The following is a 26,631-nucleotide window of genomic DNA, read 5'->3' as shown; positions in this document are numbered from 1 at the left end:
CAACCTGGCTTATGTGTTTCCTCCCTTTCCTCTTCTGCCTCGTCTGATTGCTAGAATCAAACAAGAGAGGGCTTTGGTAATCTTGATAGCGCCTGCGTGGCCACGCAGGACCTGGTATGCAGATCTAGTGGAAATGTCATCTCTGCCACCGTGGAAACTGCCACTGAGACAGGACCTTCTCATTCAAGGTCCATTCCAACATCCAAATCTAAATTCTCTGCAGCTGACTGCCTAGAGATTGAACGCTTGATTTTATCTAAGCGGGGATTCTCTGAGTCGGTTATTGATACCTTGATTCAGGCTCGGAAGCCTGTCACTAGGAAAATTTAGCATAAGATATGGCGTAAATATCTTTATTGGTGCGAATCCAAGGGCTACTCATGGAGTAGGGTTAGGATTCCTAGGATTTTGTCCTTTCTCCAAGAAGGATTGGAAAAGGGATTATCGGCTAGTTCCTTAAAGGGACAAATTTCTGCTTTGTCAATTTTACTACACAAGCGTCTGGCGGATGTCCCAGACGTTCAGTCTTTTTGTCAGGCTTTAGTCAGAATCAAGCCTGTGTTTAAACCTGTTGCTCCGCCATGGAGTTTGAATTTAGTTCTAAATGTTCTTCAAGGGGTTCCGTTTGAACCTATGCATTCCATAGATATTAAGCTTTTATCTTGGAAAGTTTTGTTTTTAGTTGCTATCTCTTCTGCTCAAAGAGTTTCTGAGCTTTCTGCATTACAATGCGACTCGCCTTATCTTATATTCCATTCTGATAAGGTGGTTTTGCGTACTAAACCTGGATTCCTTCCTAAGATTGTTTCAAATAAGAATATTAATCAGGAAATTGTTGTTCCTTCTCTATGTCCTAATCCTTCTTCTAAGAAGGAGCGTCTGTTACATAATCTGGACGTGGTTCGTGCCTTGAAGTTTTACTTACAAGCGACCAAGGATTTCCGTCAAACATCTTCTCTATTTGTTGTTTATTCTGGAAAGCGTAGGGGTCAAAAAGCTATGGCTACCTCTCTTTCTTTTTGGCTGAAAAGCATCATCCGTTTGGCATACGAGACTGCTGGACAGCAGCCTCCTGAAAAGATTACAGCTCATTTTACTAGCGTGGTGGCTTCCACGTGGGCTTTTAAAAACGATGCTTCTGTTGAACAGATTTGTAAGGCTGCGACTTGGTCCTCCCTTCATACCTTTTCCAAATTTTCCAAATTTGATACTTTTGCTTCTTCTGAGGCTGTTTTGGGGAGAAAAGTTCTTCAAGCAGTGGTGCCTTCTGTTTAGGTATCTGTCTTGTCCCTCCCGTTCATCCGTGTCCTGTAGCTTTGGTATTGTATCCCACAAGTAAGGATGAATCCGTGGACTCGTCATATCTAGTAGAAGAAAAGGACATTTATGCTTACCTGATAAATTGATTTCTTCTACGATACGACGAGTCCACGGCCCTCCCTGTCAATTTAAGACAGATTATATTTTTGTTTTTAAAACTTCAGTCACCTCTGCACCTTTTAGCTTTTCTTTTCTCTTCCTATACCTTCGGTCGAATGACTGGGGGTGGAGAGAAGGGAGGAGCTATATATACAGCTCTGCTGTGGTGCTCTTTGCCACTTCCTGTTAGCAGGAGGATAATATTCCACAAGTAAGGATGAATCTGTGCACTCATCGTATCGTAGAAGAAATCAATTTATCAGGTAAGCATAAATTTCCTTTTTTAATATAGTGTTATACTGTGTATTTACTGTAAATATTTCACATTCCAATGTTCTGCACATAGAAGAATAAGAATAAGTTCTATGTATTTATAAATAGATATTCCTTTATATATAAAAATATGTATAAATATATATTGTACCAAAATACCATCAGATATGTTTAGAAACATCTATGCGAAGAACTTTGGAATGTGAAATATTCACACTTTTATGTCAGGTTAGCACACTTGAGAATATGCGATCAGAATTTTGCACAAGTAGGGTGTTTTTTGCTCCATTGACTTCTATGGGGAATAGGTTATCACGAGTGTGATATCCTAACTTCGGCTTATTTTCGCTCATTGATTAAGTGTGCGAGCGAAAACGTTTTTCTTTCATTTGTGATATGAGCGCTACCCGACACTTACTTCTAGCAGAGTAAGAGTGGAAGCGAGAACATTAAATACCGCTCCACTTGTAATCTGGCTCTTAATATAGCAATCTCAACATGTTTAATGCCCCTTTAGCTTAGCTTTTCTTTTCAATAAAAAAAATCCTCTGGCCTATACAGGTGAACATGCGATTCCCACACCACACTCATTATTCGGCTCTACTAAAAAATGCTGACACAGAAAAGGTACCTAGTATAGTTGCTAGGCAACCATCTTTATTTTATAAATAATGACAATTGTACATCCCTCTAAATCACTCAGTTTATTGAAGAGTATATCAATCATATAGCAAAATGGAAACACAGAAATATAAACATTTCTCAAGCACTTAACACTTATTAAAACCACTACTGAAACTAAAACTCACAAGGTGGAAAATATTAAAACAAAATTAAAATGGGCACAAAACATATATTACATGCAATGAACCAAATGTATAACCCCATAACGACTGTGACGTACTATGTATTGCCGGTCGTTAAAAGGGTTTCTTGCTTATTATAGCGCAAGCGGCGGGACCGCTCTATTATACCCTCCCTCCTCCCTGCTGGTCACAGGAAATAGTGTGGTCTCGCCACTGGCTGCTAGACCGCACTATTAATAACTCAAACCCCATTTGCACTCTGTCAACTAGTTTATAATACTGGAATGATTGACAGTAAAGTGGAATAATAAAAGCAGCAGAATAATACTATAATATAAATAAATAACTGCAGTGCCTGACCAACAGAATTGTGAACTTCTGTATCCAATGAGTTTGTTGTACTCAAGTGATAGACATATATACAGACCAAAGAAATGAATAGTAAATTTCAGCCTTGGTGATAAGAGTGCTAAGCATGTTTGCTGATACAAAAACTAACAACTAAGTGGCATGCTAACATTAACGCAGAGCGATATTTAAATATTGAGCCCATGCTAATTTGTGCTCATATCACAGGTTGAAAGTAAAAGCGACTGCACAAGTGTAAACTAAATTTGTCATCGAGTTACCGTGAGAGAAGACCTCTCACCAAACACTACATAAATACATAGCCAGGACTTGAACCCGGATCGCAAGAATGGGAATCTTGCATGATACCCCTACACTACTAGCGCTGCTTGAAGTTTTAGCCTCTCCATAAATTGCTCTGTACATGTAAGGCTACATGACATTAGGAAATGCTAATTAAATTGCCACTTGACAATGTTAATTCAGCTCTAAAAAGAAGTAAAACCTTGACTCCTTTATTGAAGGTAAAATATTTTTAAAGATATCATTCAGTGCTTTATAATTTATATCACCACAAAGAGTTTCTTTAACTTTATAATTCTAGTAATGTCAAATATTCCTTTTCATTCCTTTAATGCCATCAGTTGATTTCAAATTGAATCTGTTCTAAGTTTTCTTTTTACATATTTTTGCTGTTTTAAAATAAAATAATTGTATTAGTCTTTTATTAAAAAAATGTATTTTTCTTATTTTCATATTTAAATACCATGAAAGATAAATGTTTGTATCTAAATATTTTTTAGTTCTATGTTGAAATAAAGTTTCCTTATAAAGGAAACTTCTACATTTAAAAATTGCCTATTTTAGTGCAAGTTTTATTATTGTATTTTGTAGTAATATACATGTTCATTTAGGTATAAGGCAATTCCCATGAATAAAAACACTAAAAATCTTTAAATTACATTTTTATTCTTTTATTTCTAATTATTAAAATTCAGGACAGTTTCTACTATGTCCCCAAAATTACTTTTAAAAAAATTGCTTATATAAGTAAGATAAAGATTAGGATATTTGCTGAAGAAGGACTTTCTTTCAAGTTTTATATTTATAGAATGATCCTCATAAGATTAAAGTTAAAATTGTATTGTAATATTTAAATAAAAATATTGTAGATTAAATCTTCTTATCTTGAAAATGTCAAGGTTCCTTTATTTTGAATTTCTTTGACAATAAGCAATTAAAGTATCTGAATGGTGTCCTCTCAGATTTCCTAGCAGAGAATAATAAACTTGGCCGTTTTGGGACACACAATACAATAAATTACAGGTTAAAAATAAAAACTACTAGAAATTATCCTTTTATTAAAACATATATAAATCTTACTATTTTCTACATCAATCCTTATCATTATTGAAATATTTCAACAAATTTGTGCACATGAAATGTTCAAGATAATGGTTGCACTAGCCGGGACTCTAACCCGGTTCGCAAGAATGGGAATCTTGCATGATACCCCTACACTACTAGCGCTGCTTGAAGTTTTATACTCTCCATAGATTGCTTTGTACATGTACGGCTACATCACATTAGGAAATGCTAATTAAATTTCCACTTGACAATGTTAATTCTAGATTTAAAGCAGCTCTAAAAAGAAATAAAACCTTTACTCCTTTATTGAAGGTAAAATATTTTTAAAGATATCATTCAGTGCTCTATAATTTATATTACCACAAAAAGTTTCTTTAACTTTATAATTCTAGTAATGTCAAATATTCCTTTTCATTCCTTTAATGCCATCAGTTGATTTCAAATTGAATCTGTTCTAAGTTTTCTTTTTACATATTTTTGCTGTTTTAAAATAAAATTATTGTATTAGTCTTTTATTAAAAATTAAAAAAAAATATTTTTCTTATTTTCATATTTAAATACCATGAAAAATAAATGTTTGTATCTAAATATTTTTTAGATCTATGTTGAAATAAAGTTTCCTTATGAAGGAAACTTCTACATTTGAAAATTGCCTATTTTAGTGCAAGTTTTATTATTGTATTTTGTAGTAATATACATGTTAATTTTGGTATAAGGCAATTCCCATGAATAAAAACACTAAAAATCTTTAAATTACCTTTTTATTCTTTTATTTATAATTATTAAAATTCAGGACAGTTTCTACTAGGTCCCCAAAATTACTTTAAAAAAATTGCTTATATAAGTAAGATAAAGATTAGGATATTTGCTGAAGAAGGACTTTCTTTCAAGTTTTGTATTTATAGAATGATCCTCATAAGGTTAAAGTTAAAATTGTATTGTAATATTTAAATAAAAATATTGTAGATTAAATCTTCTTATCTTGAAAATGTCAAGGTTCCTTTATTTTGAATTTCTTTGACAATAAGCAATTAAAGTATCTGAATGATGTCCTCTCAGATTTCCTAGCAGAGAATAATAAACTTGGCCTTTTTGGGACACACAATACAATAAATTACAGGTTAAAAATAAAAACTACTAAAAATTATCCTTTTATTAAAACATATATAAATCTTACTATTTTCTACATCAATCCTTATCATTATTGAAATATTTCTACAAATTTGTGCACATGAAATGTTCAAGATAAAGGTTGTGCTAGCCGGAACTCGATCCCGAGTCGCAAGAATGGGAATCCTTCATGATACCCCTACACTACTAGCGCTGCTTGAAGTGTTATGCTCTCCAAAGATTGCTTTGTACATGTACGGCTACATCACATTAGGAAATGCTAACTAAATTGCCACTTGACAATGTTAATTCTAGATTTAAAGCAGCTCTAAAAAGAAATAAAACCTTGACTCCTTTATTGAAGGTAAAATATTTTTAAAGATATCATTCAGTGCTTTATAATTTATATTACCACAAAGAGTTTCTTTAACTTTATAATTCTAGTAATGTCAAATATTTCTTTTCATTCCTTTAATGCCATCAGTTGATTTCAAATTGAATCTGTTCTAAGTTTTCTTTTTACATATTTTTGCTGTTATAAAATAATTGTATTAGTTTTTTATTAAAAATTTTAAAAAATGTCTTTTTCTTATTTTCATATTTAAATACCATGAAAGATAAATGTTTGTATCTAAATATTTTTTAGATCTATGTTGAAATAAAGTTTCCTTATGAAGGAAACTTCTAAATTTGAAAATTGCCTATTTTAGTGCAAGTTTTATTATTGTATTTTGTAGTAATATACATGTTAATTTAGGTATAAGGCAATTCCCATGAATAAAAACACTAAAGATCTTTAAATGACCTTTTATTCTTTTATTTATAATTATTAAAATTCAGGACGGTTTCTACTAGGTCCCCAAAATTACTTTAAAAAAATTGCTTATATAAGTAAGATAAAGATTAGGATATTTGCTGAAGAAGGACTTTCTTTCAAGTTTTTGTATTTATAGAATGATCCTCATAAGATTAAAGTTAAAATTGTATTGTAATATTTAAATAAAAATATTGTAGATTAAATCTTTTTATCTTGAAAATGTCAAGGTTCCTTTATTTTGAATTTCTTTGACAATAAGCATATTTTTAAAGTATCTGAATGATGTCCTCTCAGATTTCCTAGCAGAGAATAATAGACTTGGCCTGTTTGGGACACACAATACAATAAATTACAGGTTAAAAATAAAAACTACTAGAAATTATCCTTTTATTAAAACATATATAAATCTTACTATTTTCTACATCAATCCTTAATTAAATATTTCTACAAATTTGTGCACATTAAATGTTCAAGATAATGGTTGTGCTAGCCGGGACTCGAACCCGGGTCGCAAGAATGGGAATCTTGCATGATACCCCTACACTACTAGCGCTGCTTGAAGTTTTATACTCTCCATAGATTGCTTTGTACATGTACGGATACATCACATTAGGAAATGCTAATTAAATTGCCACTTGACAAGAATAATAAACTTGGCCTTTTTGGGACACACAATACAATAAATTACAGGTTAAAATTAAAGCTACTAAAAATTATCCTTTTATTAAAACATATATAAATCTTACTATTTTCCACATCAATCCTTATCATTATTGAAATATTTCTACAAATTTGTGCACAGGAAATGTTCAAGATAAAGGTTGCGCTAGCCGGGACTCGAACCCGGGTCTCAAGAATGGAGATCTTGCATGATACCTCTACACTACTAGTGCTGCTAGACGATTTATATCTCCATAGATTGCTTTGTACATGTACGGCTACATCACATTAGGAAATACTAATTAAATTGCCACTTGACAATGTTAATTCTAGATTTAAAGCAGCTCTAAAAAGAAATAAAACCTTGACTCCTTTATTGAAGGTAAAATATTTTTAAAGATATCATTCAGTGCTTTATAATTTATATTACCACAAAGAGTTTCTTTAACTTTATAATTCTAGTAACGTCAAATATTCGTTTTCATTCCTTTAATGCCATAAGTTGATTTCAAATTGAATCTGTTCTAAGTTTTCTTTTTACATATTTTTGCTGTTTTAAAATAAAATTATTGTATTAGTCTTTTATTAAAAATTAAAAAAATGTCTTTTTCTTATTTTCATATTTAAATACCATGAAAGATAAATGTTTATTTCAACATAGATCTAAAAAATATTTAGATACAAAGTTTCTTTATGAAGGAAACTTCTACATTTGAAAATTGCCTATTTTAGTGCAAGTTTTATTATTGTATTTTGTAGTAATATACATGTTAATTTAGGTATAAGGCAATTCTCATGAATAAAAACACTAAAAATCTTTAAATTACCTCTTTATAATTATTAAAATTCAGGACAGTTTCTACTAGGTCCCCAAAATTACTTTAAAAAAATTGCTTATATAAGTAAGATAAAGATTAGGATATTTGCTGAAGAAGGACTTTCTTTCAAGTTTTGTATTTATAAAATGATCCTCATAAGATTAAAGTTAAAATTGTATTGTAATATTTAAATAAAAATATTGTAGATTAAATCTTCTTATCTTGAAAATGTCAAGGTTCCTTTATTTTGAATTTCTTTGACAATAAGCAATTAAAGTATCTGAATGATGTCCTCTCAGATTTCCTAGCAGAGAATAATAAACTTGGCCTTTTTGGGACACACAATACAATAAATTACAGGTTAAAAATAAAAACTACTAAAAATTATCCTTTTATTAAAACATATATAAATCTTACTATTTTCCACATCAATCCTTATCATTATTGAAATATTTCTTCAAATTTGTGCACATGAAATGTTCAAGATAAAGGTTGTGCTAGCCAGGACTCGAACCCGGGTCGCAAGAATGGGAATCTTGCATGATACCCCTACACTACTAGCTCTGCTTGAAGTTTTGTACTCTCCATAGATTGCTATGTACATGTACAGCTACATCACATTAGGAAATGCTAATTAAATTGCCACTTGACAATGTTAATTCAGCTCTAAAAAGAAATAAAACCTTGACTCCTTTATTGAAGGTAAAATATTTTTAAAGATATCATTCAGTGCTTTATAATTTATATTTTCACAAAGAGTTTCTTTAACTTTATAATTCTAGTAATGTCAACTATTCCTTTTCATTCCTTTAATGCCATCAGTTGATTTCAAATTGAATCTGTTCTAAGTTTTCTTTTTACATATTTTTGCTGTTTTAAAATAAAATAATTGTATTAGTCTTTTATTAAAAATTAAAAAAATGTCTTTTTCTTATTTTCATATTTAAATACCATGAAAGATAAATGTTTGTATCTAAATATTTTTTAGATCTATGTTGAAATAAAGTTTCCTTATGAAGGAAACTTCTAAATTTGAAAATTGCCTATTTTAGTGCAAGTTTTATTATTGTATTTTGTAGTAATATACATGTTAATTTAGGTATAAGGCAATTCTCATGAATAAAAACACTAAAAAATTTTAAATTACCTTTTTATTCTTTTATTTATAATTATTAAAATTCAGGACAGTTTCTACTAGGTCCCCAAAATTACTTTAAAAAAATTGCTTATATAAGTAAGATAAAGATTAGGATATTTGCTGAAGAAGGACTTTCTTTCAAGTTTTGTATTTATAGAATAATCCTCATAAGATTAAAGTTAAAATTGTATTGTAATATTTAAATAAAAATATTGTAGATTAAATCTTCTTATCTTGAAAATGTCAAGGTTCCTTTATTTTGAATTTCTTTGACAATAACCAATTAAAGTATCTGAATGATGTCCTCTCAGATTTCCTAGCAGAGAATAATAAACTTGGCCTTTTTGGGACACACAATACAATAAATTACAGGTTAAAAATAAAAACTACTAAAAATTATCCTTTTATTAAAACATATATAAATCTTACTATTTTCCACATCAATCCTTATCATTATTGAAATATTTCTTCAAATTTGTGCACATGAAATGTTCAAGATAAAGGTTGCGCTAGCCGGGACTCGAACCCGGGTCGCAAGAATGGGAATCTTGCATGATACCCCTACACTACTAGCGCTGCTTGAAGTTTTGTACTCTCCATAGATTGCTCTGTACATGTACAGCTACATCACATTAGGAAATGCTAATTAAATTGCCACTTGACAATGTTAATTCAGCTCTAAAAAGAAATAAAACCTTGACTCCTTTATTGAAGGTAAAATATTTTTAAAGATATCATTCAGTGCTTTATAATTTATATTTTCACAAAGAGTTTCTTTAACTTTATAATTCTAGTAATGTCAACTATTCCTTTTCATTCCTTTAATGCCATCAGTTGATTTCAAATTGAATCTGTTCTAAGTTTTCTTTTTACATATTTTTGCTGTTTTAAAATAAAATAATTGTATTAGTCTTTTATTAAAAATTAAAAAAAATGTCTTTTTCTTATTTTCATATTTAAATACCATGAAAGATAAATGTTTGTATCTAAATATTTTTTAGATCTATGTTGAAATAAAGTTTCCTTATGAAGGAAACTTCTACATTTGAAAATTGCCTATTTTAGTGCAAGTTTTATTATTGTATTTTGTAGTAATATACATGTTAATTTAGGTATAAGGCAATTCTCATGAATAAAAACACTAAAAATCTTTAAATTACCTCTTTATAATTATTAAAATTCAGGACAGTTTCTACTAGGTCCCCAAAATTACTTTAAAAAAATTGCTTATATAAGTAAGATAAAGATTAGGATATTTGCTGAAGAAGGACTTTCTTTCAAGTTTTGTATTTATAGAATGATCCTCATAAGATTAAAGTTAAAATTGTATTGTAATATTTAAATAAAAATATTGTAGATTAAATCTTCTTATCTTGAAAATGTCAAGGTTCCTTTATTTTGAATTTCTTTGACAATAAGCAATTAAAGTATCTGAATGATGTCCTCTCAGATTTCCTAGCAGAGAATAATAAACTTGGCCTTTTTGGGACACACAATACAATAAATTACAGGTTAAAAATAAAAACTACTAAAAATTATCCTTTTATTAAAACATATATAAATCTTACTATTTTCCACATCAATCCTTATCATTATTGAAATATTTCTACAAATTTGTGCACATGAAATGTTCAAGATAAAGGTTGCGCTAGCCGGGACTCGAACCCGGGTCGCAAGAATGGGAATCTTGCATGATACCCCTACACTACTAGCGCTGCTTGAAGTTTTGTACTCTCCATAGATTGCTCTGTACATGTACAGCTACATCACATTAGGAAATGCTAATTAAATTGCCACTTGACAATGTTAATTCAGCTCTAAAAAGAAATAAAACCTTGACTCCTTTATTGAAGGTAAAATATTTTTAAAGATATCATTCAGTGCTTTATAATTTATATTACCACAAAGAGTTTCTTTAACTTTATAATTCTAGTAATGTCAAATATTCCTTTTCATTCCTTTAATGCCATCAGTTGATTTCAAATTGAATCTGTTCTAGTTTTCTTTTTACATATTTTTGCTGTTTTAAAATAAAATAATTGTATTAGTCTTTTATTAAAAATTAAAAAAATGTCTTTTTCTTATTTTCATATTTAAATACCATGAAAGATAAATGTTTGTATCTAAATATTTTTTAGATCTATGTTAAAATAAAGTTTCCTTATGAAGGAAACTTCTACATTTGAAAATTGCCTATTTTAGTGCAAGTTTTATTATTGTGTTTTGTAGTAATATACATGTTAATTTAGGTATAAGGCAATTCCCATGAATAAAAACACTAAAGATCTTTAAATTACCTTTTATTCTTTTATTTATAATTATTAAAATTCAGGACAGTTTCTACTAGGTCCCCAAAATTACTTTAAAAAAATTGCTTATATAAGTAAGATAAAGATTAGGATATTTGCTGAAGAAGGACTTTCTTTCAAGTTTTGTATTTATAGAATGATCCTCATAAGATTAAAGTTAAAATTGTATTGTAATATTTAAATAAAAATATTGTAGATTAAATCTTCTTATCTTGAAAATGTCAAGGTTCCTTTATTTTGAATTTCTTTGACAATAAGCAATTAAAGTATCTGAATGATGTCCTCTCAGATTTCCTAGCAGAGAATAATAAACTTGGCCTTTTTGGGACACACAATACAATAAATTACAGGTTAAAAATAAAAACTACTAAAAATTATCCTTTTATTAAAACATATATAAATCTTACTATTTTCCACATCAATCCTTATCATTATTGAAATATTTCTACAAATTTGTGCACAGGAAATGTTCAAGATAAAGGTTGCGCTAGCCGGGACTCGAACCCGGGTTTCAAGAATGGAGATCTTGCATGATACCCCTACACTACTAGCGCTGCTAGAAGATTTATATCTCCATAGATTGCTTTGTACATGTACGGCTACATCACATTAGGAAATGCTAATTAAATTGCCACTTGACAATGTTAATTCTAGATTTAAAGCAGCTCTAAAAAGAAATAAAACCTTGACTCCTTTATTGAAGGTAAAATATTTTTAAAGATATCATTCAGTGCTTTATAATTTATATTACCACAAAGAGTTTCTTTAACTTTATAATTCTAGTAATGTCAAATATTCCTTTTAATTCCTTTAATGCCATCAGTTGATTTCAAATTGAATCTGTTCTAAGTTTTCTTTTTACATATTTTTGCTGTTTTAAAATAAAATAATTGTATTAGTCTTATTAAAAATTAAAAAAATGTCTTTTTCTTATTTTCATATTTAAATACCATGAAAGATAAATGTTTGTATCTAAATATTTTTTGATCTATGTTGAAATAAAGTTTCCTTATGAAGGAAACTTCTACATTTGAAAATTGCCTATTTTAGTGCAAGTTTTATTATTGTATTTTGTAGTAATATACATGTTAATTTAGGTATAAGGCAATTCTCATGAATAAAAACACTAAAAATCTTTAAATTACCTCTTTATAATTATTAAAATTCAGGACAGTTTCTACTAGGTCCCCAAAATTACTTTAAAAAAATTGCTTATATAAGTAAGATTAAGATTAGGATATTTGCTGAAGAAGGACTTTCTTTCAAGTTTTGTATTTATAGAATGATCCTCATAAGATTAAAGTTAAAATTGTATTGTAATATTTAAATAAAAATATTGTAGATTAAATCTTCTTATCTTGAAAATGTCAAGGTTCCTTTATTTTGAATTTCTTTGACAATAAGCAATTAAAGTATCTGAATGATGTCCTCTCAGATTTCCTAGCAGAGAATAATAAACTTGGCCTTTTTGGGACACACAATACAATAAATTACAGGTTAAAAATAAAAACTACTAAAAATTATCCTTTTATTAAAACATATATAAATCTTACTATTTTCCACATCAATCCTTATCATTATTGAAATATTTCTACAAATTTGTGCACATGAAATGTTCAAGATAAAGGTTGCGCTAGCCGGGACTCGAACCCGGGGTCGCAAGAATGGGAATCTTGCATGATACCCCTACACTACTAGCGCTGCTTGAAGTTTAGTACTCTCCATAGATTGCTCTGTACATGTACAGCTACATCACATTAGGAAATGCTAATTAAATTGCCACTTGACAATGTTAATTCTAGATTTAAAGCAGCTCTAAAAATAAATAAAACCTTTACTCCTTTATTGAAGGTAAAATATTTGTAAAGATATCATTCAGTACTTTATAATTTATATTACCACAAAGAGTTTCTTTAACTTTATAATTCTAGTAATGTCAACTATTCCTTTTCATTCCTTTAATGCCATCAGTTGATTTCAAATTGAATCTGTTCTAAGTTTTCTTTTTACATATTTTTGCTGTTTTAAAATAAAATAATTGTATTAGTCTTTTATTAAAAATTAAAAAAATGTCTTTTTCTTATTTTCATATTTAAATACCATGAAAGATAAATGTTTGTATCTAAATATTTTTTAGATCTATGTTGAAATAAAGTTTCCTTATGAAGGAAACTTCTACATTTGAAAATTGCCTATTTTAGTGCAAGTTTTATTATTGTATTTTGTAGTAATATACATGTTAATTTAGGTATAAGGCAATTCCCATGAATAAAAACACTAAAAATCTTTAAATTACCTTTTTATTCTTTTATTTATAATTATTAAAATTCAGGACAGTTTCTACTAGGTCCCCAAAATTACTTTAAAAAAATTGCTTATATAAGTAAGATAAAGATTAGGATATTTGCTGAAGAAGGACTTTCTTTCAAGTTTTGTATTTATAGAATGATCCTCATAAGATTAAAGTTAAAATTGTATTGTAATATTTAAATAAAAATATTGTAGATTAAATCTTCTTATCTTGAAAATGTCAAGGTTCCTTTATTTTGAATTTCTTTGACAATAAGCAATTAAAGTATCTGAATGATGTCCTCTCAGATTTCCTAGCAGAGAATAATAAACTTGTCCTTTTTGGGACACACAATACAATAAATTACAGGTTAAAAATAAAAACTACTAAAAATTATCCTTTTATTAAAACATATATAAATCTTACTATTTTCTACATCAATCCTTATCATTATTGAAATATTTCTACAAATTTGTGCACATGAAATGTTCAAGATAAAGGTTGTGCTAGCCGGGACTCAAACCCGGGTCGCAAGAATGGGAATCTTGCATGATACCCCTACACTACTAGCGCTGCTTGAAATTTTACTCTCTCCATAGATTGCTCTGTACATGTACGGCTACATCACATTAGGAAATGCTAATTAAATTGCCACTTGACAATGTTAATTCTAGATTTAAAGCAGCTCTAAAAGAAATAAAACCTTGACTCCTTTATTGAAGGTAAAATATTTTTAAAGATATCATTCAGTGCTTTATAATTTATATATTTTTTTTATTTTTTTAAATGTTTTATTTTTATTGAGGGAATAACAATAACAGACAGGGATCAGTTTGCTCAAACAAACAAATGACACATAGTATATGACAGTATAGTTTACATGCACAGAGACAAATGCTGAGTAACAGATTCGGGTATAGATCTCTTGTTATAACAAACATAGTGAACTCGTAGATTGGAATATACACAAAATGGCAGAGCAAACCTCAAAGCACCCTCTTTTTCCCCTCATGGAAGCCGAGGCCACTTTTGGACCTCAGTAAGATGAATGTACTATTCAGAGGGCTTTTTAGTTAGTTCAGGCCTGAATGAGGCCTACACTTTATATCCTCCTTCTTGTGGCCGCTGGGACCATGGTTAGGTCCAGAAAACTGACACTAAAAGTGAAGGAGATTTAAGAAGAAGGTAAAAAAATTAACAATATTTACGGGAGTACTTCACACTACTTCAAGAGAATAAGCTACAGGGACTGGTTCATAATAAAACTTGAACCTTAATAGATGCCGGCGTATGACTATTCGCATTAAAACAACTACCAGGGGGTCAATAAGAATGTGAGTCTAAAAGCTGTAGGTTCAAAAACTTATAATCTGGTGAGGGACACACAGACCTTGAACCCATTGCAACGTGCCAGTAGTGTGATCACATGTATTCGGTACATAAGTGAATAAAGCTTTTATACTGAAATGAGAGTGAAAAAGTATCTAGGAGTATTGAACATAGAGTAATAGTCTTAAGAAATTACCGAAGAGCCATTATTATGAACAAACCAGGACACACTCAAACAAGGCTCCACGGGCAGGGCAGGGGCAACACAACTCTGCCAAATAGGGATGTGGAGGATAAGGCGGTTATCCCTTACCACATCTTTAGAAGAGGGGGGAATAAGGAGGGAGAGGGGGGATAGGGTAGGGGGGGGGAGGGGGAAAGGGGGGGGGATGAAGGGGGATGGGTAGAGGGAAGGGATAAGGGGGAGTAGAGGGGGGAGAGAAGAGGAGGGGGAGAAAGGAGGAGGGAAAGAAGAGGGGGGTAGGGGGTATGGGGGGAGAGGGGGAAGAGGGGGGGAGAGGGGGGAGGGGGGGGGGGAGGGGGGGGAGGGGGGGGGGAGAGGGGGGGTATGAGAAGAGGGGAAGAGAGATAAAGGGATAAAAAAAGGGGGGGGGGCGGATTCAAAATAGATGATTGACAGCTGATCCCTAACATAAGCCCCAGTGTTGCTGGGAACAGTAGGTATCTATTCGGATATCAAGAGCAGCCAATGTGATTCTATATGCATGTGTTCCCAGTTGTGGTCTCAAACAATATTTCTAAAACATGTTCTCACATTTTCATGTTACATTAACTGAATAGCTGTTTCTAAATAGTGCAGACATAGAGTAACCCCTTAAGCGCAATAAAGGTCAGGACTTTGTACAGAATGACATTTTGAGGGATCTACAAACAAAGACATTTACACTTAGATTCTTGGAGGAGCAGCTAACCAGTTTAAATAAAATATTCAAATATGTTCAGTAAATATTTAGCAGTGGACTAGCTTAAACACATGTTGTACAGCTTTTACTGCCTTCATATAGTCTTCATACAGTAATATCTTAGATAGAGTTGACAATAATACCTGTTAGCAAATAGCATATAGTTAGTATGTAAGGCCTGTCAGACTCTGGATCATAAACAACATTCTAAAATAGAAAATAAAAAAAAATAGAGGGTTTAGGTTGCATACATTTGTATAATCCTGTACTAAATTAGTCCAGGGGCTTCATACATGAGCCCTGTAAAGGAAATATGGTTAAGCATGGGAGAAAAATACAACTATGCACAGGCTGAACAAAGCTGCTAGAGTCTATAATATATATAGTCTTTGCAATCAACGGAACGTCTTTGCATATAGAGAAACATATAGAAAATAATAATACAGGGTCCTGTAGAGAAAAGTCTAATTAGGAGAGCACACAGCCATTGTTACGAGTGACCCTGTTAAAGTTCTCAACCCACGCCAGATCTGCGAGTACCTGGGGGGCCAGGGCAGTGGGAAGTGAGTCTCCGGTTCATAACCCATGCAAAAGAACAAGGGAAGCAGGAGATCGTTGGAGCAGTAAGATAGCCCGGAATGACCCGCTTCTGTATGTTAGGTGAGGCATTGTTAGCTAGTGGCGTACATTTCATGACTTTAGGTACTCTCACACTGACTCTCGGCAAGCGCGGGTCACACCCCAGGGAGCCGGCCACACTTCTCAGAATGCCAAGCCGCGACCCACTCTGAATACGCTCTTTTTCTGTGCTAACCTGGCATATCGCGGTAGCTCCTCCACCATGCAGGTTATTATCCGCTTCCTCTGGAGCTGTGACCTCCCCAGCTGGGCCGCATCTCTGAAAGGCCGGGATAGTGGGAATCTCCAGGTCACACTTCTGCTCACAGAAACTCCACTCCCCCAGCACCATCTCTTCGTCAGTTGGTGTTTTCAATTGCAAGCCAGTGGGTAGGCAGAAGAAAGGCTTCTCAGGGGCTGTTGTTAAAACTGTTTTCGGTGCTTTCTCGTGACGCTTCAGATCCTCTCTCAATGCATCCACGGAGAGTATAATGTTGTCCAGTCTCTCGCAAATAGTTCTCTCGAACTCTTCCATAAGAGTCAGCAGGGCTACAGATAGGTTCTCCATGTTAGTAGGTGAGAGACACCAAAATAATTGGGAAATAGCGGACACTCTTTGTCTGCGTTGCCGGCGTACCAGGGAGGTGTATATAATTTATATTTTCACAAAGAGTTTCTTTAATTTTATAATTCTAGTAATGTCAACTATTCCTTTTCATTCCTTTAATGCCATCAGTTGATTTCAAATTGAATCTGTTCTAAGTTTTCTTTTTACATATTTTTGCTGTTTTAAAATAAAATAATTGTATTAGTCTTTTATTAAAAATTAAAAAAATGTCTTTTTCTTATTTTCATATTTAAATACCATGAAAGATAAATGTTTGTATCTAAATATTTTTTGATCTATGTTGAAATAAATTTTCCTCATGAAGGAAACTTCTACATTTGAAAATTGCCTATTTTAGTGCAAGTTTTATTATTGTGTTTTGTAGTAATATACATGTTAATTTAGGTATAGGCAATTCTCATGAATAAAAACACTAAAAATCTTTAAATTACCTTTTTATTCTTTTATTTATAATTATTAAAATTCAGGACAGTTTCTACTAGGTCCCCAAAATTACTTTAAAAAAATTGCTTACATAAGTAAGATAAAGATTAGGATATTTGCTGAAGAAGGACTTTCTTTCAAGTTTTGTATTTATAGAATGATCCTCATAAGATTAAAGTTAAAATTGTATTGTAATATTTAAATAAAAATATTGTAGATTAAATCTTCTTATCTTGAAAATGTCAAGGTTCCTTTATTTTGAATTTCTTTGACAATAAGCAATTAAAGTATCTGAATGATGTCCTCTCAGATTTCCTAGCAGAGAATAATAAACTTGGCCTTTTTGGGACACACAATACAATAAATTACAGGTTAAAAATAAAAACTACTAAAAATTATCCTTTTATTAAAACATATATAAATCTTACTATTTTCCACATCAATCCTTATCATTATTGAAATATTTCTACAAATTTGTGCACATGAAATGTTCAAGATAAAGGTTACGCTAGCCGGGACTCGAACCCGGGTCGCAAGAATGGGAATCTTGCATGATACCCCTACACTACTAGCGCAGCTTGAAGTTTTGTACTCTCCATAGATTGCTCTGTACATGTACGGCTACATCACATTAGGAAATGCTAATTAAATTGCCACTTGACAATGTTAATTCTAGATTTAAAGCAGCTCTAAAAGAAATAAAACCTTGACTCCTTTATTGAAGGTAAAATATTTTTAAAGATATCATTCAGTGCTTTATAATTTATATTTTCACAAAGGGTTTCTTTAACTTTATAATTCTAGTAATGTCAACTATTCCTTTTCATTCCTTTAATGCCATCAGTTGATTTCAAATTGAATCTGTTCTAAGTTTTCTTTTTACATATTTTTGCTGTTTTAAAATAAAATAATTGTATTAGTCTTTTATTAAAAATTAAAAAAATGTCTTTTTCTTATTTTCATATTTAAATACCATGAAAGATAAATGTTTGTATCTAAATATTTTTTGATCTATGTTGAAATAAAGTTTCCTTATGAAGGAAACTTCTACATTTGAAAATTGCCTATTTTAGTGCAAGTTTTATTATTGTATTTTGTAGTAATATACATGTTAATTTAGGTATAAGGCAATTCTCATGAATAAAAACACTAAAAATCTTTAAATTACCTTTTTATTCTTTTATTTATAATTATTAAAATTCAGGACAGTTTCTACTAGGTCCCCAAAATTACTTTAAAAAAATTGCTTATATAAGTAAGATAAAGATTAGGATATTTGCTGAAGAAGGACTTTCTTTCAAGTTTTGTATTTATAGAATGATCCTCATAAGATTAAAGTTAAAATTGTATTGTAATATTTAAATAAAAATATTGTAGATTAAATCTTCTTATCTTGAAAATGTCAAGGTTCCTTTATTTTGAATTTCTTTGACAATAAGCAATTAAAGTATCTGAATGATGTCCTCTCACATCTCCTAGGAGAGAATAATAAACTTGGCCTTTTTGGGACACACAATACAATAAATTACAGGTTAAAAATAAAAAATACTAAAAATTATCCTTTTATTAAAACATATATAAATCTTACTATTTTCCACATCAATCCTTATCATTATTGAAATATTTCTACAAATTTGTGCACATGAAATGTTCAAGATAAAGGTTGCGCTAGCCGGGACTCGAACCCGGGTCGCAAGAATGGGAATCTTGCATGATACCCCTACACTACTAGCGCTGCTTGAAGTTTTGTACTCTCCATAGATTGCTCTGTACATGTACGGCTACATCACATTAGGAAATGCTAATTAAATTGCCACTTGACAATGTTAATTCTAGATTTAAAGCAGCTCTAAAAGAAATAAAACCTTGACTCCTTTATTGAAGGTAAAATATTTTTAAAGATATCATTCAGTGCTTTATAATTTATATTTTCACAAAGAGTTTCTTTAACTTTATAATTCTAGTAATGCCAACTATTCCTTTTCATTCCTTTAATGCCATCAGTTGATTTCAAATTGAATCTATTCTAAGTTTTCTTTTTACATATTTTTGCTGTTTTAAAATAAAATAATTGTATTAGTCTTTTATTAAAAATTTAAAAAATGTATTTTTCTTATTTTCATATTTAAATACCATGAAAGATAAATGTTTGTATCTAAATATTTTTTAGATCTATGTTGAAATAAAGTTTCCTTATGAAGGAAACTTCTACATTTGAAAATTGCCTATTTTAGTGCAAGTTTTATTATTGTATTTTGTAGTAATATACATGTTAATTTAGGTATAAGGCAATTCCCATGAATAAAAACACTAAAGATCTTTAAATTACCTTTTATTCTTTTATTTATAATTATTAAAATTCAGGACAGTTTCTACTAGGTCCCCAAAATTACTTTAAAAAAATTGCTTATATAAGTAAGATAAAGATTAGGATATTTGCTGAAGAAGGACTTTCTTTCAAGTTTTGTATTTATAGAATGATCCTCATAAGATTAAAGTTAAAATTGTATTGTAATATTTAAATAAAAATATTGTAGATTAAATCTTCTTATCTTGAAAATGTCAAGGTTCCTTTATTTTGAATTTCTTTGACAATAAGCAATTAAAGTATCTGAATGATGTCCTCTCAGATTTCCTAGCAGAGAATAATAAACTTGGCCTTTTTGGGACACACAATACAATAAATTACAGGTTAAAAATAAAAACTACTAAAAATTATCCTTTTATTAAAAGATATATAAATCTTACTATTTTCCACATCAATCCTTATCATTATTGAAATATTTCTACAAATTGGTTCACATGAAATGTTCAAGATAAAGGTTGCGCTAGCCGGGACTCGAACCCGGGTCGCAAGAATGGGAATCTTGCATGATACCCCTACACTACTAGCGCTGCTTGAAGTTTTGTACTCTCCATAGATTGCTCTGTACATGTACAGCTACATCACATTAGGAAATGCTAATTAAATTGCCACTTGACAATGTTAATTCAGCTCTAAAAAGAAATAAAACCTTGACTCCTTTATTGAAGGTAAAATATTTTTAAAGATATCATTCAGTGCTTTATAATTTATATTACCACAAAGAGTTTCTTTAACTTTATAATTCTAGTAATGTCAAATATTCCTTTTCATTCCTTTAATGCCATCAGTTGATTTCAAATTGAATCTGTTCTAAGTTTTCTTTTTACATATTTTTGCTGTTTTAAAATAAAATAATTGTATTAGCCTTTTATTAAAAAATTTAAAAAATGTCTTTTTCTTATTTTCATATTTAAATACCATGAAAGATAAATGTTTGTATCTAAATATTTTTTAGATCTATGTTGAAATAAAGTTTCCTTATGAAGGAAACTTCTACATTTGAAAATTGCCTATTTTAGTGCAAGTTTTATTATTGTATTTTGTAGTAATATACATGTTAATTTTGGTATAAGGCAATTACCATGAATAAAAACCACTAAAAATCTTTAAATTACCTTTTTATTCTTTTATTTATAATTATTAAAATTCAGGACAGTTTCTACTAGGTCCCCAAAATTACTTTAAAAAAATTGCTTATATAAGTAAGATAAAGATTAGGATATTTGCTGAAGAAGGACTTTCTTTCAAGTTTTGTATTTATAGAATGATCCTCATAAGATTAAAGTTAAAATTGTATTGTAATATTTAAATAAAAATATTGTAGATTAAATCTTTTTATCTTGAAAATGTCAAGGTTCCGGGGGACTTCCTGCTGGAGGCGGAGCACACAGGTATCACAGGTGTTAGCTCCCGCTCCAGGTACACGCTGCCTGGAGAAAAACTACCTGCCAGCGTTTTGCCGAATTTTCCTTGGCCGTGGAAACTCTATCCGGCCTGGATTTGGGATCCTAGGGTCCTTGCAACAGAAGTCCCCCAAAGCATCCCGGTCCGTGCTTGTTGGCTGAAGCACAAGTTTTATTCCACATAGACGGCGGGGCAATACAAGTATCTAGCCTATATACACAGCCTCTCTCTCTTTTCCTTCCTCCCTCTTCCTCCTCCCGACCTGTTCACCCGGAGGTATTTTGCCTCCTCTCTCACAATATACGCTTAAAATGTCATGGAAAATCAATTAAATCTTCTGTCTTGGAATGTGGGGGGGTGTAACCTCCCCCATGAAACGTAAATCTATAATTAAACATCTGGGTAGATTCCGACCCGATATAGTGCTGCTGCAAGAATTACACCTCAAACCCCAAGAATTTCCCAAACTTAAATCTAAATGTGTAGGGGAGGTGGTGGCAGCGCCCACTACATCCAGAAAAAGAGGGGTGGCTATATTACTTAACAAAAACTTGAATTACTATGTGCATAATGTGGAGGCAGACCCGGAAGGGAGGTTTTTAATATTGGAAATCGAAATCAATAAAATACGCTATGTAATATGCAATATCTACGGCCCGAACCAAATAGACTATAACTTCTCAATCTGATTTCAGATACCGTATTGGATAATCTGAAAAAAAGATCACTGCGGGCGAGATGCAGAAAGGTTCGTATTTTTCATAAATTTTGCTCACAACTAGGCCTAATCGACATCTGGCGCTCTCAGAATCCAGATAGTCGCACATTTACATGCATGTCTCATGCGCAACAGGCGTTGTCCAGGATAGATTATTTTTTGATTTCAGACTCTCTCCTTGGTTGGAACTGGACCTCACAAATTGAAGATATTATAATATCGGATCACGCGATTATCTCATTGTCATGTAATATGGCTTTAAGAAATATAAGTGGTATCCGCTTTCCCTTCCCTAAAATTTTTAAATAATAATGTAAGCTTTCAGAATTGGTTAAAATCTAGGTGGGACGAATACTCAAAAAACAACAGGAACTACTTTGACAAGATTGAGGTATTTTGGGAAGCCTCTAAGGCTGTCTTGCGTGGGGAAATAAAATCTTATATGATTTCCTTGAAAAAGAAATATACTCAGGTAGAGAGACAGATGGCTAATCAAGTTAAAAATGCATATAGAAGATACATTAGTAACCCCATGAAACAACATTGGGAGACATATGTAAACGCCAAGACAGTACGTGATATCCACATAAAACAAAATAGTGTACAGGAGGACATTAGAGTGAAAGCATTGTATGGCGGTCATAAAGGAAGATCCGCAAAATTTTTGGCCAGATTGGTCAAACCTGCTCTAAGGCAAGCCATTCCAGCAATTAAACTGGGTACTGCACGTTATACGAAGCACCCTGACATTGAAAGGGTATTTGTGGAATATTTCCAAGAGGTATTTAAATCTGAGACCCCAAATCCAAGTAAGAAAGCAGAATTTTGGCAGAGGATAAAGGTTCCAAAACTCTCAGGAGATATGAGAAACTCTCTGAATGTTACTATATCTGAAGAGGAGATAACAACTGCAATTAAACAGGCCAAACCAAATAAAGCGGCCGGACCCGACTCGTTCCCCATCGAATTCTACAGAATTTTAGAACCACAGGTGGTACCGGTATTAGAAAAGCTATTCAATCACTATTTTTCAGAAAACTCAAGTTGCTCCCAGTACTTCGCTGCCGCAAATATTTCACTAATTTTGAAAAAGGGCAAAGACCCTGAGATACCCAATTCTTATCGGCCCATATCTGTCCTAAATACGGACTATAAGATTTTGGCTTCTATTCTCGCCAACCGGCTGAAACCATGCATTGGGAGTATAATACATGGAGACCAATCGGGTTTCATGCCAGGACGAAATCCTGTTAAAAATATGCGCAAATTATTAATACTAATCGAGTCGTACTGGAATGGACAGGCGTCTCCCAATCAACATAAGAACATAGATAAAGCAATTCTAACGGTAGATGCAGAGAAAGCATTCGACTGTGTTGATTGGGATCACTTGTTATATTCCCTGGAGCAATTTGGCGTGTCTGGAAAATTTATTGAGTATATCAGATTAATTTATAATGCTCCAACATCCGCACTAATTATCAATAATGTTTTATCCCAACGTCTGACCTTACACAGAGGGACTAGGCAGGGGTGTCCCCTCTCCCCTCTTTTATTTAACATCAGCTTAGAACCCTTGGCTATATTACTGCGTCAAGAGTTAGAGGGTATTCCATTGGCAGGGGAGAAACACGTTTTGCTTCTGTACGCAGATGATCTACTCTTATTTCTATCCAATTTGAATACAGAGCTGCCAACTTTACAGAGTATTGCCGCGGATGTTGGAGAGATATCCGGGTATAAGATAAATACCTCAAAATCAGAGTTACTGTGGCTACATAAAGATCCCACATCCCATATAGAACATCCATTCTTAGAAGTTCCACAAATTTCATACTTAGGTTTGAAATTATCTCGTAACCCAGCGGAATGGTACAAGGCAAATTTTACGGACTGCCTGGAACAATGTGGTAAAAAATTAGATGAATGGGTTGGATTGCCCATATCACTTTCGGCTCGAGTGATGTTGATCAAATCAGTTATTTTCCCTAAATTTCTATATGTCTTACAAAACATACCGCTTTTTTTGCAGAAAAAAGATGTTATTAAGTATAATAAAGCATGCGCGCGTTTTTTATGGAAAGGCTCTAAACTCAGAATTGCATGCCATCGACTTATGAATAACAAGCTCGCAGCGGGGCTGGCTCTCCCTAACATCCAGGCCTACAATTTGGCGTGTATCGCCAGGATCACGATAGACTGGATATCAGAAAAGGAGCAAATTTCCTCATTTTCCGGGGAATCAGAATTGGTCGCCCCCTTCGGCTTGAAGGCTCTACTCCATTGCCCTCTAACTTCGCTACCATCCAATATCTTTTATCAATCTATGCTTAAGAACATCATAGTTGCATGGCAAAAACTATGTAGTACCCTGGAATGCCCCGTAAATGTCTCAAACTATCTACCTATTTGTGGTAACCCCAACTTTATACCCGGACTGTCTAACCGGATTTTTAAAGAATGGGAGGCAAAGGGTTTGAAATTTGTGGGGCAGATCCAGGGAAGTACGGGTCTACCAGTAATATTTGCAGAATTGGTACAGAAATTCAATCTGGGAACACATCAGTTCTACGCCTATTTGCAAATCAGACACTACCTCCAAGAGTTACTTTATAGTTTTGGAAATAATTGGTCTTTAGGGGATATCCAGACTAGGGTAAATTTATACGCAGCCGGCATATTTGCAATATCTTCACTATATTCACTTATAATCCAAAAACCTTCTAATATGCAGGTTACTGATATGACAATGAAATGGTCGCCTTATTTTCCGGATATAGACGAACAGACGGTTATCGGTAGCTTCAAGATAATACAACAAAGTTGGGTCCCAACTTCATGGAGAGAGTCTCAAATCAAAATAGGCCTACAGAGGTATTATACACCAAATCAGTTATCCAAATGGTATAAGACTACCTTTTTATGCTCTAGGTGCTCTGCAGTAGAAGCGGACTTATTCCACAGTCTGTGGGCTTGTCCTAAAATTATCCAATACTGGATGAAGATAGACTACTGGATGAATACAACCCTACACTTAGAACATCATTTAAAGCCTATTGATATTTTTTTTCTAGTATATTACCAAGGTACACTGAAAAATTTTAGTCTTATCAATACAATTATATTAACGGGACGTATTCTTATTTTTAAATTATGGAAGGCGCGAGATGCACCCCAAATATCGCACTTCAAAAAAGCTTTATTAAACCAACTTACTGTAGAGCAATTTAATATCCCTTACCCTCAAGAAGAACACTTATCCACTTTTTTCCGGAAATGGGAATCTTTTATCATATCCTTGCCGCTGACATGTCAAAGGAAGGTGATAAAACCATTCCGTAACTCTGTGTTTATAACGACAAATATATATGCAGGGCACTTTCCTCGAGAGTGGGTAGAGGGTTAGATGCCAGAAGGGTAGAAGGGGACATGGATGAATAGGTCAGTGATGGAGGACGGGGGTTTCCCTTTTTTTCTTTTTTCTTTTTCTTTTTTTTTTTTTTTTCATTGAGAATTGGAATATGCACTGTAAAAACTGTAAACTTTGATATGTAATGTCAGATTCTATTGCTTTAAATGTGAATCTATCTTTTTTGTGATTATGTAACTTTCTTTATATTCATTAAAAATAATTAAAAAAAAAATAAGAAAGAAAAAAAAAAAGAAAATGTCAAGGTTCCTTTATTTTGAATTTCTTTGACAATAAGCATATTTTTAAAGTATCTGAATGATGTCCTCTCAGATTTCCTAGCAGAGAATAATAGACTTGGCCTGTTTGGGACACACAATACAATAAATTACAGGTTAAAAATAAAAACTACTAGAAATTATCCTTTTATTAAAACAAATATAAATTTTACTATTTTCTATATCAATCCTTATCATTATTGAAATATTTCTACAAATTTGTGCACATGAAATGTTCAAGATAATGGTTGCGCTAGCCGGGACTCGAACCCGGGTCACAAGAATGGGAATCTTCCATGATACCCCTACACTACTAGCGCTGCTTGCAGTTTTATGCTCTCCATAGATTGCTCTGTACATGTACAGCTACATCACATTAGGAAATGCTAATTAAATTGCCACTTGACAATGTTAATTCAGCTCTAAAAAGAAATAAAACCTTGACTCCTTTATTGAAGGTAAAATATTTTTAAAGATATCATTCAGTGCTTTATAATTTATATTACCACAAAGAGTTTCTTTAACTTTATAATTCTAGTAATGTCAAATATTCCTTTTGATTCCTTTAATGTCATCAGTTGATTTCAAATTGAATCTGTTCTAAGTTTTCTTTTTACATATTTTTGCTGTTTTAAAATAAAATAATTGTATAAGTCTTTTATTAAAAATTAAAAAAAATGTATTTTTCTTATTTTCATATTTAAATACCATGAAAGATAAATGTTTGTATCTAAATATTTTTTAGATCTATGTTGAAATAAAGTTTCCTTATGAAGGAAACTTCTAAATTTGAAAATTGCCTATTTTAGTGCAAGTTTTATTATTGTATTTTGTAGTAATATACATGTTAATTTAGTTATAAGGCAATTCCCATGAATAAAAACACTAAAGATCTTTAAATTACCTTTTATTCTTTTATTTCTAATTATTAAAATTCAGGACAGTTTCTACTAGGTCCCCAAAATTACTTTAAAAAAATTGCTTATATAAGTAAGATAAAGATTAGGATATTTGCTGAAGAAGGACTTTCTTTCAAGTTTTGTATTTATAGAATGATCCTCATAAGATTAAAGTTAAAATTGTATTGTAATATTTAAATAAAAATATTGTAGATTAAATCTTTTTATCTTGAAAATGTCAAGGTTCCTTTATTTTGAATTTCTTTGACAATAAGCATATT

The 26,631-nt window shown here is 31.7% G+C and overlaps 12 non-coding genes across 12 annotated transcripts; all 12 read right to left on the bottom strand.

The window, feature by feature from the left end:
• Window positions 1-4,305: 4,305 nt before the first annotated feature.
• TRNAG-CCC (transfer RNA glycine (anticodon CCC)) lies at window positions 4,306-4,376 on the bottom strand. Its single transcript has one exon. It is a non-coding gene; the product is annotated as a tRNA-Gly (tRNA).
• A 2,247-nt stretch (window positions 4,377-6,623) lies between these two features.
• Window positions 6,624-6,694, bottom strand: TRNAG-CCC (transfer RNA glycine (anticodon CCC)). The gene has a single exon. It is a non-coding gene; the product is annotated as a tRNA-Gly (tRNA).
• A 269-nt stretch (window positions 6,695-6,963) lies between these two features.
• On the bottom strand, window positions 6,964-7,034 carry TRNAG-UCC (transfer RNA glycine (anticodon UCC)). Its single transcript has one exon. It is a non-coding gene; the product is annotated as a tRNA-Gly (tRNA).
• A 2,228-nt stretch (window positions 7,035-9,262) lies between these two features.
• On the bottom strand, window positions 9,263-9,333 carry TRNAG-CCC (transfer RNA glycine (anticodon CCC)). Its single transcript has one exon. It is a non-coding gene; the product is annotated as a tRNA-Gly (tRNA).
• Window positions 9,334-10,401: 1,068 nt separating this feature from the next.
• TRNAG-CCC (transfer RNA glycine (anticodon CCC)) lies at window positions 10,402-10,472 on the bottom strand. Its single transcript has one exon. It is a non-coding gene; the product is annotated as a tRNA-Gly (tRNA).
• Window positions 10,473-11,549: 1,077 nt separating this feature from the next.
• TRNAG-UCC (transfer RNA glycine (anticodon UCC)) lies at window positions 11,550-11,620 on the bottom strand. Its single transcript has one exon. It is a non-coding gene; the product is annotated as a tRNA-Gly (tRNA).
• Window positions 11,621-12,695: 1,075 nt separating this feature from the next.
• TRNAG-CCC (transfer RNA glycine (anticodon CCC)) lies at window positions 12,696-12,767 on the bottom strand. The gene has a single exon. It is a non-coding gene; the product is annotated as a tRNA-Gly (tRNA).
• Window positions 12,768-13,858: 1,091 nt separating this feature from the next.
• TRNAG-CCC (transfer RNA glycine (anticodon CCC)) lies at window positions 13,859-13,929 on the bottom strand. The gene has a single exon. It is a non-coding gene; the product is annotated as a tRNA-Gly (tRNA).
• A 3,852-nt stretch (window positions 13,930-17,781) lies between these two features.
• TRNAG-CCC (transfer RNA glycine (anticodon CCC)) lies at window positions 17,782-17,852 on the bottom strand. Its single transcript has one exon. It is a non-coding gene; the product is annotated as a tRNA-Gly (tRNA).
• A 1,089-nt stretch (window positions 17,853-18,941) lies between these two features.
• TRNAG-CCC (transfer RNA glycine (anticodon CCC)) lies at window positions 18,942-19,012 on the bottom strand. The gene has a single exon. It is a non-coding gene; the product is annotated as a tRNA-Gly (tRNA).
• A 1,089-nt stretch (window positions 19,013-20,101) lies between these two features.
• Window positions 20,102-20,172, bottom strand: TRNAG-CCC (transfer RNA glycine (anticodon CCC)). Its single transcript has one exon. It is a non-coding gene; the product is annotated as a tRNA-Gly (tRNA).
• Window positions 20,173-25,700: 5,528 nt separating this feature from the next.
• TRNAG-CCC (transfer RNA glycine (anticodon CCC)) lies at window positions 25,701-25,771 on the bottom strand. Its single transcript has one exon. It is a non-coding gene; the product is annotated as a tRNA-Gly (tRNA).
• Window positions 25,772-26,631: the final 860 nt, after the last annotated feature.

This window comes from Bombina bombina, chromosome 7 (assembly GCF_027579735.1).
Source record: "Bombina bombina isolate aBomBom1 chromosome 7, aBomBom1.pri, whole genome shotgun sequence".
Taxonomy (NCBI): domain Eukaryota; kingdom Metazoa; phylum Chordata; class Amphibia; order Anura; family Bombinatoridae; genus Bombina; species Bombina bombina.
Note: the sequence above shows the minus strand (reverse complement) of the source record. Positions and strands in the feature narration are given on the sequence as shown.